The sequence below is a fragment of the Phoxinus phoxinus genome (assembly GCF_949152265.1).
Source record: "Phoxinus phoxinus genome assembly, chromosome: 12".
Taxonomy (NCBI): domain Eukaryota; kingdom Metazoa; phylum Chordata; class Actinopteri; order Cypriniformes; family Leuciscidae; genus Phoxinus; species Phoxinus phoxinus.
Genome location: NC_136887.1, coordinates 4349923 through 4363633, shown reverse-complemented (window position 1 = coordinate 4363633; position 13711 = coordinate 4349923). Strand labels below are relative to the sequence as shown.

Here is a 13711-nt window from a genome sequence, read left to right as displayed (position 1 = left end):
ACCACTCCGGGCACACCGGCAATATCCATAGAGCTGGCTTTGTTTCTTTGGAGTTGGCGAATGTCCAAAGGAAAACTTATGAACTGTCGAATAATATGGGGTCTACAGAGTGCATTGATGGTTTGGTGGATGGATCTGCTTACCGATGGCTGGGATATCGCTAGATCGTCGGCATTACACAATTGCATTTTCCCTGTTGCCAGGTAGCGAAGTGTTATCAAACATTTCAATCGGCACTGATTGGGTTGTTGCGATCAGTTTGCGCTGTTATTGCATCCCTCACAAGATCCACAACAATCAGTAACGGTTGAACCTCTTTTTCCTCCCTGTATCCAGTCTCAGCACTGCACAATAAAATAAACTTTTAATAACTGGATCCTGTGTGAGATTTTAACTCTTTAAAATGATTTTAAAGAGTTAAAATCAATGATCAATTGATCAAACTGATCAAATCAATATTAGCCTCTCTTTACACCTCACAGTTAAGGCAGTATCTTAGTAATAACTCCGTGTCATTGAGTGTCTCCAACACACTGTGTCGCGCGGCGATTTTAAGACCCGTTGTGAATAGGTCTTAGTGAGTTAGGAGTCCTCTCGACTTCTTTTAAGCTGTCCCAGACTTAGGTGCTACTTTTAGGGCTAAAATGCTTTGTGAATTACTCTTAGTGAAAAAAATTAGGAGTCCTAAAGTTAGGAGTGACACGCCCATTATTTTTAGGAGTTGCTCCTAAATTCGCCAGTTAGGAGCTACTTTTAGCCTTAAAATTCTTTGTGAATACGGCCCCAGTTCATTATTTTTATGGGGGGAGAATGATGTGCGTTACGGGGTTAAGGGGTTACTGAGGGACGGGACTAAATAATGTGATTTTAATGAATAATCATGAACTTAGAAAAAAATCATTAACAGCAAATAAGCACAGATAGATATTTATGGGAAAGGCAAAATGTATGGACTTTAATTTTTATTTTATTGTTCATATCCTAAGTACACTTTCATAGAAGGCCACAAGGGACATGACAAAATAGGTGGTGTCCACTGAAAATAACAAGATCATTTCTAATATAAAGATAACATTTATGTCATGTTTTCAAACTTTATTAAAGGAGACATTTCAATTGATACAAAAAACTTTTAAAAATAGATTTTGGTGACCCAATAGATAAAATACACTTGAAAAGGTCAGAGGGACTCAAATCGTACCGGTTTCGTGGAATGACTCCTCTAATGTAAGTGTGTGTACCCAGCGGTAGTCAGCTGACGGCCAGCCCGTGTCTGAGCCAGTGTTACTCTGCTGTGTGTGTGTGTGTGTGTGTGTGTGTGTGTGTGTGTGTGTGTGTGGATCTAGCGGTAGTCAGCTGACGGGCCAGCCCGTGCCTGAGCCAGTGTTACTCTGCTGTGTGTGTGTGTGTGTGTGTGTGTGTGTGTGTGTGTGTGTGTGTGTGTGTGTGTGTGTGTGTGTGTGTGTGTGTGTGGACCCAGCGGTAGTCAGCTGACGGGCCAGCCCGTGCCTGAGCCAGTGTTACTCTGCTGTGTGTGTGTGTGTGTGTGTGTGTGTGTGTGTGTGTTTGTGTGTGTGTGTGTGTGTGAGGACCCAGCGGTAGTCAGCTGACGGGCCAGCCCCTGCCTGAGCCAGTGTTACTCTGCTGGGAGAGAAAGGCTCTGCCGTCTGTTGCTGGTGCAGGTCTGGCTGTTTTAGTGAGTCCTGCGGGTCAGCACTGGCAGAGCGGGCCCTCTGAGAGTTGACTGAGCTCATCACGTGACCCAGCCATAGTCTGAGGGCCCACACTCCTCTCTCTCACACACGTGTGTGTGTGTGTGCGCTTCTCACAGTCACTGGCTCGATCCTGAGAGTAACTAGCTAATGCTGTTGTTACAGGGTACAGGAGACCCCAAGATGCCTTCTTCCACATGGCCAGTTGTGTTGAGAGGTAAGTGTTTAGTTTTGGCCATTTAAAGTCCGCATGAAATTGAACTTGCCCCTTTCCATAACCCTCATGTAGTGTTTGGGTCATTTTGACCTAGAGAGGATTTTCCTTAATGTTGTAATTGCGCTGCTGTACGGCAGCAGTTCCTGGATTATTACACAGGAATGAGAGTATAGTTCCTAGTCATATCGGCCTAGAAAATCACAACTTTTCATTTTCTGTCGGTCTTAGTACACGTTGTAACTACAGACTAGTCAAGTTTTAAATAGAAAAAATATCAACTCTTTGGTAATTTTTTTTGAGAGAGATGCTAACGGTCGAATTAGATTCTATGATCTATGCTAAGCTATGCTAAAAGTGCTACCGCCAGACCCGGAGATCGGCTGAATGGATTCGAAAACGGTAAAACTCATTGTTAACTCTAGGGGAGTTGGAAAATGAGCATTTTTCCAAAAAAAGTGGAATGTTCCTTTAATTAGAAAGAAAACAAGTTGACCAAAAGATTGAAGTCTATATTTGGTGATGTAGCATAATGAGAGATTTATAAGCTATTTTTGCAGGCCGGTCATTTTTGACCGGGAACATCAGAAGTGTTAAAGGGTTTTCAACATGGTACAAGAGTTAATGCACGATATATAGCGATCACGTTAGGGAAGTAAAGCGGTTGTTAATGTCAGCTTTTCCCCTTCTCTGCAGGAAGGAATTAATTAATGAATGAACAGGAAGAGATCGATGAATGAACAGGAAGAGATCAATGGATGAACACGGGGTTGAAAGGCCGGTCGAGATCCTCCTAGTGCCGGTAACCTTTAATCTGCTCTTCAGTGTTGAGATCCAAGCTGATACCATTGTGGTGGCGATTTTATGATATTCATTGATCTTTAGTAAAATATGGATGATTCAAAGAATGTCACATGTGTGTCTCTCACTTGTAGTGAGAGAAGATTCTGTTTATGTACTTGGGGAGGCAGAAGGGAGAGACACTCCAGAGAACAGACGAACAAGGACCTCTGACCTAGATGTCAGAAGGCCATTTGGTGAAGGGGGGCTTAGTGGGCCAACTAGTGACGAATCTAAACTAGTGTTATGGCTTCCTTGTCTATGGAAAACTACTGGATGGAAAACTACTGGGAGGAAGGCTCTGGGTGGGAAGAAGACCTTGGAAGAGCTAGGATAAAAAGCTAGTTGAGTCTGTCCGGGGGTGTGTCACTCTTCTGCACAGTGTAACAACTGTGTATTAGACTGCTCCTATTCTTGCAAGAATAAATACTTCTATTTTTATAATTTGACTCTGAGTGTCTCTTACGCAGTGATGTTTGTTTGATGAATTTTTGCCACAACAATTTGGTGTCAGAATAGTGGGATTCCTTGGACGTGCCTCCTGGACCTGAGATCGGACGGTGTTTGGCCACCTGGACTGAGTAAGTTCCAGCTCTACCTCGTAAACTTGAGAGAGAGAGGCCGGCCGATGTCAGAGCCGGGAGAGTCGACCACTGGGATCTAAAGAACCCGCAAAGTGGCATGGAGCAGCATCTCTGGTAAGGGTAATTTAAATTCGGTTTAATTGGGGGAAGAGTGAAATTGAACCATATTGGCTGAGGGCTGTTTCTGTGGTACGTAATATGAGATGAATTTAGATCTATATATAGATCAAGAAATTTCAAACAGATACGAGGGAAAATAATCTGAGATTAATTGAGGTCTGTGACAGATCAAGATATTTCAAGCAGATAAATAATCTAGGATTAATTGAGAACTGTGACAGATCAAGAAATTTCAAACAGATAGGTAACCTGAAAATGAATTGTTCCACCACGGAGCAAATTATTTTTGGGTGCTGAGGCTAATTAGGGGGAACCAAGACAATCGTAACAGATTTTTGGTGAACCAAAAATCGGGTTTGTTGGGGACGCCAAACAGATCAGGAAAACGCCCGTTGAAGAGAAATCCACAGAGAACAGAGAAGCAGCCAGTATGGGGATGTCTCAAAAGCAAGCTTGCGAAATTTTATACACGGGTGTTTTGTCAAATGAGATAAAAATTAAGGGCAGAAATGTATGATATTGAGCGCCACAAGATTAAAGATGGTGCGGGAATCAATTGAACAGAGCAGCGAGAAACAAAAGTTGTTGTGTCTGCGTTCAACGTGTGTAAAAATGTTTTATCTGCTTGAAGCAGATAAAAGAGAACTGAGTCGATGTAGAATGTATTTCCATATAGTAAGATTGAATATAACTGATAAAAGGGTTTTTTTCATGACATTAGATGTCAGAAGATTTTTTTTGTAACAAGAGTTGAAGTAGCAAGCAGCAATAAGGCTGTCTTTGTGAAGGATTGAGATTTGAGTAATATGATATTTTGGTTTCTGTAAAAACAGTAGAGATAAGTGGGACAGAGACAGTAATGATAATACTTGTTGAATCTGCAGACTAACCATTTTGAGAAGAAAACAACTGTAGAAAATGTATGTTATGAAAATAAAATTTCTGATAAAATGTATGGAACTATTTATGAACGCCTGTTAAGTGTTGTTGATGATAATACCGAATTAGAGAGATGTAAAGACATATTTTGGAATTCAATAATGTAAAATGTCGGATATTTTGTTGATATTAAGTCATTGAGGGAAAAATACATTTTCTGTTTTTTAAAGGAAATTATGGGTCGGTGATAATTTCCCTGGACAAGTGTTAAAGTTAAACAGAAACTTTGTGAAAACAACTTAGAAACAATTTATGCATTTCCGTGCAGTTTATGAAAATGAATGTTCTGCCAATAATACTGTAATGATGAAGATTATGATTTGGCTAGTGTGATTGAATCCGCCACTGGTGGACTGTAAAAGAATACAGAGAACGTCTCGGTTACGGATGTAACCCTCGTTCCCTGAGTAGGGAACGGAGACGTTACGTCGAATGACGACGAATGGGGTTCGCTTAGAAGCCTATCCTCTTCGGACAGTAATAAAACGAGCCAATGGCAAGCAAATGCCATGGGTCTGCTGAATTTGCCTAGCGTATCTCCGCCCCACCTCGTGGGTATAAAGGAAGTGTAGCCGGCAACATGCAGATATGTTTCTTCGCTGAAGGAGACAAGCTGAACTCAGGCTGTTCCAGCGGTACAGCGGAAGTGGCAGGAAGACGTAACGAGGGTTACATCCGTAACCGAGACGTTCCCTTTCGTTGTCTCTTCGAGTTATGTCGAATGACGACGAATGTGGTTCCTAGTCCAATCACGCCACCTCGGCTGTCTTCCAGTGCCCTGCGTAAGTCTGAGCTCCCTGTCGTGAGACTAGCACGGACGAAGGACTCCTACTTTACACAGGAATACCAAGGTACACTGGGAAGCATATCTCAGTGGAAATATGCAATCAGTGCCCGCCCGAAGGGAGGACTTAAGAATACACATATGACCCGGAGGGGGGTGCATACGGAGAACACTGGGGTGTCCAGCCCGCAGGGTGGAATATTTCAACCCCAGGGGTGGCAGACTGGCTTGCCAAGGGAAAGACACATGCTCGAGAGAGGCTTACAGTGGAATACACACGTGGGGGTCGCCCAGAGGGGAAACCATGCACATGGCGGCACCTAGCCAACGCGAAAGCTGCCAGAGGCATAACTCTGGCGTTGACGTCAACAGCGCTGGAGGAACTCAGGGCTTATCAGGCTCACCTGAGGAGAATATTGCACGTATCCAGGAGTGCAGAATACAACATGCACTCCTCCACAGGTCACCTTTCGGCGGAACCTACGCTCACTCTCACCCTCTCGCCTATCCTCTTTGGTCTCATCCACACTTCCTCCACCAGACCAGCTCTCAGCACTAGATACTAACAGTGCCACTGATACTCTTTTCTCCACTCTAACATCCTGCTTGGACAACTTCTGCCCGCTTTCCTCCAGGCCAGCCCGCCCCACTCCCTCTGCCCCCTGGTTATCTGATGTTCTCCGTGAACATCGTGCTAAACTCAGGGGTGCAGAGAGGAAGTGGCGCAAATCCAAAGATCATTCTGACCTTGATCTTTATCAATCCCTCCTCTCTTCCTTCTCAGCTAACATATCTACTGCTAAAATTACTTACTATCACAACAAAATTAACAATTCTTCTGACTCTCGCATGCTTTTCAAAACCTTCTCCTCCCTTCTTAACCCTCCTCCTCCTCCTCCTTCATCTACCCAAACAGCTGATGATTTTGCCTCATTCTTCATAAACAAAACTACCACCATCAGCGGCCAATTTACCAATCCACAAACTAACACACACATTTTACCAGCTAACACACACATTCTACCTTCCTTCTCCTTGCTTTCAGAGACAGAAGTCTCCAAACTCCTTCTTTCCAATCGCCCTACTACCTGTCCGCTTGATCCCATTCCCACTAACCTACTTCAAGCTGTTTCTTCCTCGGTTATACCCACACTCACACACATCATAAACACATCTCTTCACACTGGTACATTTCCCACAGCATTCAAGCAGGCTCGGGTAACCCCACTGCTTAAGAAACCCACTCTAAATCCAGCACATCTAGAGAATTACAGACCGGTATCTCTTCTTCCTTTCGTCGCAAAAACACTTGAACGAGTTGTTTTCAACCAGATCTCCTCCTTTCTTACGCAGAACAACCTCTTGGACAGCAATCAGTCTGGCTTCAAAAGCGGACACTCGACTGAGACTGCTCTGCTCTCAGTAATTGAAGCTCTGAGATTGGCAAGAGCTGCTTCCAAGTCCTCAGTTCTCATCCTGCTGGATCTGTCTGCTGCCTTTGACACAGTTAACCACCAGATCCTCCTGTCAATCCTAAAGATGAAGGGAATCTCGGGAACTGCACTCCAGTGGTTCAAGTCTTATCTCTCGGGTAGGTCCTTTAGGGTGTCGTGGAGGGGTGAGGTGTCTAAGTCCCAACATCTAGCTACTGGTGTGCCTCAGGGCTCAGTGCTTGGACCACTTCTCTTCTCCATCTACATGACATCACTAGGATCTGTGATTCAGAAACATGGCTTTTCCTACCACTGCTACGCTGATGACACACAACTCTACCTCTCATTCCAGCCTGATGATCCGACGGTAGCCGCTCGCATCTCAGCCTGCCTGACAGACATTTCTGGCTGGATGAAGGACCACCACCTTCAACTAAACCTTGCGAAGACAGAGCTACTCGTAATCCCGGCTAACCCAGCACTTCATCACAACTTCACCATTCAGCTAGGCTCGTCATCCATAACTCCATCAAGATCAGCCAGGAACCTTGGAGTTGTAATTGACGACCAATTGAATTTCACAGATCACATTACTAGCACTGCCCGGTCATGCATATTTGCCTTGTACAACATCAGAAGGATCAGGCCCTTCCTATCAGAGCATGCTACACAACTGCTTGTTCAGGCGCTTGTTCTATCCAGACTGGACTATTGTAATGCTCTCCTGGCTGGTCTCCCAGCTTGCACTGTCAAACCTCTGCAACTGATCCAGAATGCTGCAGCTAGAGTGGTCTTCAACGAGCCGAAGAGAGCACACGTCACTCCTCTCCTAACAAAATTGCACTGGTTGCCGATTGCCGCTCGCATCAAATTCAAGTCACTGACGTTTGCCTACAGAACAACCACTGGCACTGCTCCCTCATACCTGAACTCATTACTTCAGACTTATGTGCCATCCAGAAACTTGCGCTCTGCAAGCGAGCGCCGTCTTGTGGTGCCATCTCAAAGAGGCACAAAATCTCTTTCTCGGACCTTTACCATGACTGTTCCCTACTGGTGGAATGATCTGCCTAACTCAGCCAGAGCCGCTGAGTCCGTACCCATTTTTAAGAAATTGCTGAAGACATATCTTTTTCGGCAGCATTTAATCCAGTAATACTAACACACTCTTCTCTATTCTAACAAAAAAAAAAAAAAAAAAAAAACTGTACGTTGGATTGTACTGTGAAGGGTCATAGCACTTACATACTGTTGGTCTACTGCTAGTTTAATTGCTTCTATTGTTTCTCATTTGTAAGTCGCTTTGGATAAAAGCGTCTGCTAAATGAATAAATGTAAATGTAAATCCAGTCCGTGGAGTGGAATGGCGAGCAAGCGAAGACACCTGAGTGGGTCCTAGCACCGGCTGGTTGAAGCGAGTACTCTGGAGGACACTGGCTCCACTCGGAGATTATAGAATCTGGAGAATGTGTTGGGTGTCGCCCAGCCTGCAGCTCTGCAGATGTCTGTTAGCGAGGCGCCATGCGCTAGAGCCCAAGAGGAGGCCACACTCCGGGTGGAGTGGGCCGTCACACCAAGGGGGCACGGTCGACCTTGCTGCTGGTAAGCCAAAGCAATGGCGTCCACTATCCAGTGAGACAATCTTTGCTTGGAGAGAGCCTTTCCCTTCAGCTTCCCACCATAACAGACAAAGAGCTGGTCTGAGGTCCTGAAACACTGCGTTCTGTCTACGTAAGCACGGAGGGCGCGTACTGGACAGAGCAATGCCAAGGCTGGGTCTGCCTCCTCCAGGGGCAGCGCTTGCAGGTTCACCACCTGGTCCCGGAAGGGAGTGGTGGGAACCTTGGGCACATATCCAGGCCGGGGTCTCAGGATCACGTGAGAATTAGCCGGCCCGAATTCCAGGCATGCTTCGTCTACAGAAAATGCGTGCAGGTCCCCTACCCTCTTGATGGAGGCCAATGCAACCAGGAGCGCTGTCTTGATTGACAGGAACTTAAGCTCCACTGATTGCAGAGGCTCAAAGGGAGCACTCTGCAGGGCAGTTAGAACCACTGAGAGGTCCCAAGAGGGAACGAGAGGAGGGCGAGGAGGATGTAGTCTCCTCGCTCCTCTCAGGAACCTGATGACCAGGTCGTGCTTTCCCACGGACTTACCTTCGACTGCGTCGTGATGTGCGGCGATAGCGGCAACATACACTTTCAGGGTGGAGGGAGACAGCCTTCGCTCCAACCCATCCTGCAGGAAGGAAAGCACGACACTGATCGGGCATGATCTGGGGTCTTCTGAGTGAGAAGAGCACCAAGAGACGAAGAGGTTCCACTTCAACGCGTAGGCATGTCTAGTGGACGACACTCTAGCGGAAGTGATGGTAGCCACCACCGCTGGTGGTAGGGTACTCAAACCTGCCTCGTCCCGTCCAGGAGCCACACGTGGAGGTTCCAGAGATCGGGACGAGGGTGCCAAAGGGTGCCCCGTCCCTGAGAAAGGGGGTCCTTCCTCAGAGGAATTGGCCAGGGAGGTGCTGTCGCGAGGAGTACAAGTTCGGAGAACCAGGTTCGGGTGGGCCAGTGTGGCACAACCAATATGACCTGCTCCTCGTCCTCCCTGATCTTGCACAGAGTCAATGCAAGAAGGCTCACAGAGTAGACAAAAACCTATAGGCCTTGGAGGGGTGCTTAGGATCACCGCGGGAAGAAGCACTCTGAGGACACAGTTGTATCGCAACAGAGCGTTCAACCATAGGTACCCCAGTGTACCCATAAACAGCCGCCTGATCGAGGGGAGGAAAGGCGGAGGAGGTCGCCGAGCGATCACTGGAAGACGAGGGTGTCTTCCAGGACCTTGAGACCTCCTCATGCACATCCGGGAAGAAAGGCATTGGGGTTGGACGCCGACGTGAATCGGCTCGCGAATCGAGATGCGAGCGCTCGGGGCAGGGTGGCGGATTGCACTCTAACCCGATGCTCGCGGCCGCCCGGGAAAGCATGGCCGTCAGCTCGGGATCAGGATCGGGCAATGCTGACGCGCCCTGAGGCGGCAGCACAGCCGAACCTTCATCTCCCGAGGACTCATGCCCACCTTGTGATGCTGTGACTGACATAGCATCTTCTTCAGGAGCGCCAAATGATGCGCTCGGCCCGCCCGCGACCGTTGGCCGGGACTGGTCAAGCGCATCATCCGGTCGGCTCGCGGGTTGCGACACTTGAGAGGGGGACGTGGCCCGAGGACAAATCGTCGGTTGTTGTTGCCACACCGTCACCCTCAGGTCACCCTGGCCACCAGCCGAAGTACCAGCTCTATCACTAGAGGGGGTAGATCGGGGTGTGGATGAGGGGACTCTCACTCTTTCGAGATCACTGAGTCTCGACCGTAGTGTCGCGATGGTCATGTTTCCGCAATGAAAACATGAGTCATCCATAAGCGCTGCTTTAGCGTGCTCTAAGCCCAAACACGCAAAGCAGCGATTGTGCCCATCTAAATCAGATAGCCAGTGGCCACAACCAGAAGGGCACGGGCGATGCATCTTTAAAAATACGAGCCACGCGCTTGCTCTTTTAGAGAGAAGGAAAATCCCCGCAGATGCTGAAGCGACCAGGGAGAGAACACACACACACTGGCAGATCACTGCTCAGATCGCAGGGAATGTGCACTCGCTGGAACTCGCTGTCACACCAACACCTGGAAGGAAGCTCGTCTCGAAGAGGAATGTAGAGATGAAACTCAGGATGGCTTGTGGAGCTCTGTTTGCATTCCTGATTGGGACACTGCTTCAAGGGTGTGCAGTAAGTTGGAGCTGTTTGAAAGCTCACAGTGATCGGACTATAGGCAAGGGGGCAGAGAGTGTTTTAATTGTGGTCAGTTGCATTTAGCAGTAACTGTAAAAGCCCACTCAGAAAGATGTAAAAGAAAGTTGATGGAATGTGAAAGTGACGTGTATTAATGTGGGTTTGAAAGTAGAACAGTATTTAAATGACGATATTAAAGTTTTCGTCTGAGAAAGAACTAAGAATGTTAATTGCGGTGCTAAGGAAAGTGAAAAGTGCAAGTAAATGAGAAGAGAAAAGTAAGTTGATGGATGGAAGTCGTAAGTAGATTGAAAGAGAAAAGAAAGTTGAAAGATTTAAGTCGTAAGGAAATCCTTTTAAAAGGAAAAGAAGTAAATGTAAAATTACAGATAAGAAAAATATTTGTAAAATACTGGTAACTAAAAAGATGATTGTCTTTTAATGAAAGCTTAAAAAAAGGTTTTGGAAGATCCTAATTGCAGATTGGTAAACCCCTAGAAGAGAAAATATTGGAAAATATGGTCAGATAAAGTTGTAATTGAGAACCTGACAACTAAAATGCTTTAAGTTTTATTAGGAATAAATGTTGGGAGAACACTAGGGGTAATTGGGTAAAAGCCCTGAAAGAAGCCATTCTTCTGCCTAACAAAATTGCTGTCTGGATTGTTTCAACAGGAAACGCCAGGGCATCGAAGGCCACGGGAGAACAGTAGACAAAAGAAACTACGTACTTTCCTATCTGACAATAACCTCAAAATTTGTTTTTCTTTACAGAGAGCATGCAGGATTGGGCTAACTGTCCTGTTCTGGGTTATCATTGTGGCAGAAAGGTGCTACACCTTGTACAGAGCATAACTTATTTTTTTTCCTTTTGCAGAATGTCAGGATGGATTGCATCAAGCTGAACTGATTCTGTTTTCCAAATGTATGAATACTGACTTGTTAACGTAAGCAAAGTGGATATGTGTTTTTCAGGGGAAAAGGAATCTGACTCTAATAAGCAAGAAATGTCTAATGATGATATGTTTCAGTTTGTAAACAGATGGTTGTGATCTCAGCGGTTGTGATCTCAGGAGATCAGTGTGACACCTGGGTCCAAGCCTCTCACCTACACCAACAGGCCGCAACCATCCCATAGTCCATGGGGCGAACGAGATGATCAACATGCCTGGAGGAGGATGTGGACCAACTAATGGTTTAAGAATGTGGTTTTGTGATGATTTTGAGGATTTTATCAGATTATATTGAAATAGGGCTTCATATTGATATTGGTATATGACAAATGATTTGATTGGTTACTGATTCATTAGAAAATATTTAAGGCAAATGTTTTCAGGAAGAGAAGATATATTAATTAATGTAAATTATAGGGATTACTGTTGAAGCTTGTTACGTAGAACCACTGCCTGATTGAATTAAAAGTTAAAGGTAAAAGAACAAAATATGGTTAGGGAAATGGATATGGGGAAATTGTTGAATGTGTAGGACTTATGATTGTATGTGTTATTCTGATCATTTTGTTATTCATGGGTGAATATGAGAAAACTGGAATGTCTGTTCAATTGAAAATGACAGTCTATCCGAATGATGATGATGATGATGATGATGAACAAAATTATGCAGATGATTCAAGTAGCGATTACAGTTAAATGTGTTGATGTTTTCTTTTCTTTCTGAGAACGATTGATATGTAAAGAGAGTTAAAGGCAGCAGTCATCAGTGTCATGAGATGGCGTACAAGGACAGGGTTTGAAACTGAGGGGTTTTTTTTTATATTACAATTTTACGATTTGAATTTTATCTGTTTGTTTTTCTACTGTGTTATAACTATTTATTCCTTACTAGTGCGACTGAGGGTCTGCTTTGCAGGAGCTCGGGAACAGTGTTTCCCAGTTTAGCCCGGCCTAGTAAACATGTTTACTTGCTTGCTAAATAATTATGGGGCTTTCCCCCACAAAAACAGCCTTATGCTTTTTTTTTTGTAAAAATTTTCTTCACAGGTTCAAGGACAGTGATTTTTTTATGATGTGATGTAATGACTTGAACTTGCATTTATTATTACCATTATTATTACTATTATTATTATGTTTGATTAATCAGTTATCAGAGATTGATAAACAGAGAGGAGTTGTGGTGGCGATTTTATGATATTCATTGATGTTGAGTAAAATATGTGTGTCTCTCACTTGTAGTGAGAGAAGATTCTGTGTATGTACTTGGGGAGGCAGAAGGGGGAGACACTCCAGAGAACAGACGAACAGGGACCTCTGACCTAGATGTCAGAAGGCCATTTGGTGAAGGAGGGCTTATGGGCCAACTAGTGATGAATCTAAACTAGTGTTATGGCTTCCTTGTCTATGGAAAACTACTGGATGGAAAACTACTGGGAGGAAGGCTCTGGGGGAAGAAGACCTTGGAAGAGCTAGGCTAAAAAGCTAGTTGAGTCTGTCCGGGGGAGTGTCACTCTTCTGCACAGGGTAACAACCAGAGATGTATAAAGTACTAGAGACCCATACTTGAGTAAAAGTACAAGTGCTCTATCAAAAAAGTGACTTGAGTAGAAGTTGAAGTGCTCTTTAGGCACCACACATAAGTAGAAGTACTAAAGTATTCATACTTTTTTGTACTTAAGTATTGCAAGTAGTTTATTTTTAAATTTACTACTCAAGTACTGAAAGTAAAAGTACAAGTATTTTGTTATGTAGTTATTAAAGAAAGCAGTCAAAAGTTTGAACATCATTTTGTTTATATGATTTCAAATGTTTAGGACACTTAATTCATTTGGCTGAAGCAGCAGTACAAGGACAGGAATGTACAAGAGCACCTTAAAACACTGAGCTTAACTCTTTGTAAACAAAAACAGATCAAGTATGTCTATGAAATCTATTAATATTTGTCAAAATCTGTACATTTTTGAGCTAAAAGCCGTGAGGGACGTTGTTTGGTCAAGCGTTCAAATGACGACAGCACAGGAGTTTTTTTTTTTTTTTTTGTGAATGGAAGCAGCTGGCGCTCATAATTCATATTAAAGGTATCGACTCATTTTTTTTTATTACATAACTCCTGACACAAATTAAGACATAACTGTCACTAAGTTTCTAGAATAAAATAGTGGGCAAATACTGAAACTTGAGTCTTATATCTTTTTAATGATCTATAGTTTGTCAAGGTAATAACATTACATCTAATAGTAACTTTAAACTATTTAAACAAATAACGATTCAGTGCGTCGGCGTCCTCATGAAGGCCAACAGTTACACACTTCATTCTATATGAATTGTCTTTCTCTCCGACAAA

General features: G+C 44.4%; 1 long non-coding RNA gene across 2 annotated transcripts; it reads left to right on the top strand.

The window, feature by feature from the left end:
- The first annotated feature begins 1807 nt into the window (after nucleotides 1–1807).
- LOC307007834 lies at nucleotides 1808–12542 on the top strand. Of its 2 annotated transcripts, none has more exons than XR_013799693.1 (4): nucleotides 1808–1929; nucleotides 2623–2728; nucleotides 3286–3464; nucleotides 11446–12542. It is a non-coding gene; the product is annotated as an uncharacterized lncRNA (long non-coding RNA). The 2 variants fall into 2 exon arrangements; XR_013799694.1 differs by having other exon boundaries at nucleotides 3281–3464.
- The last annotated feature ends 1169 nt before the right edge of the window (nucleotides 12543–13711 follow it).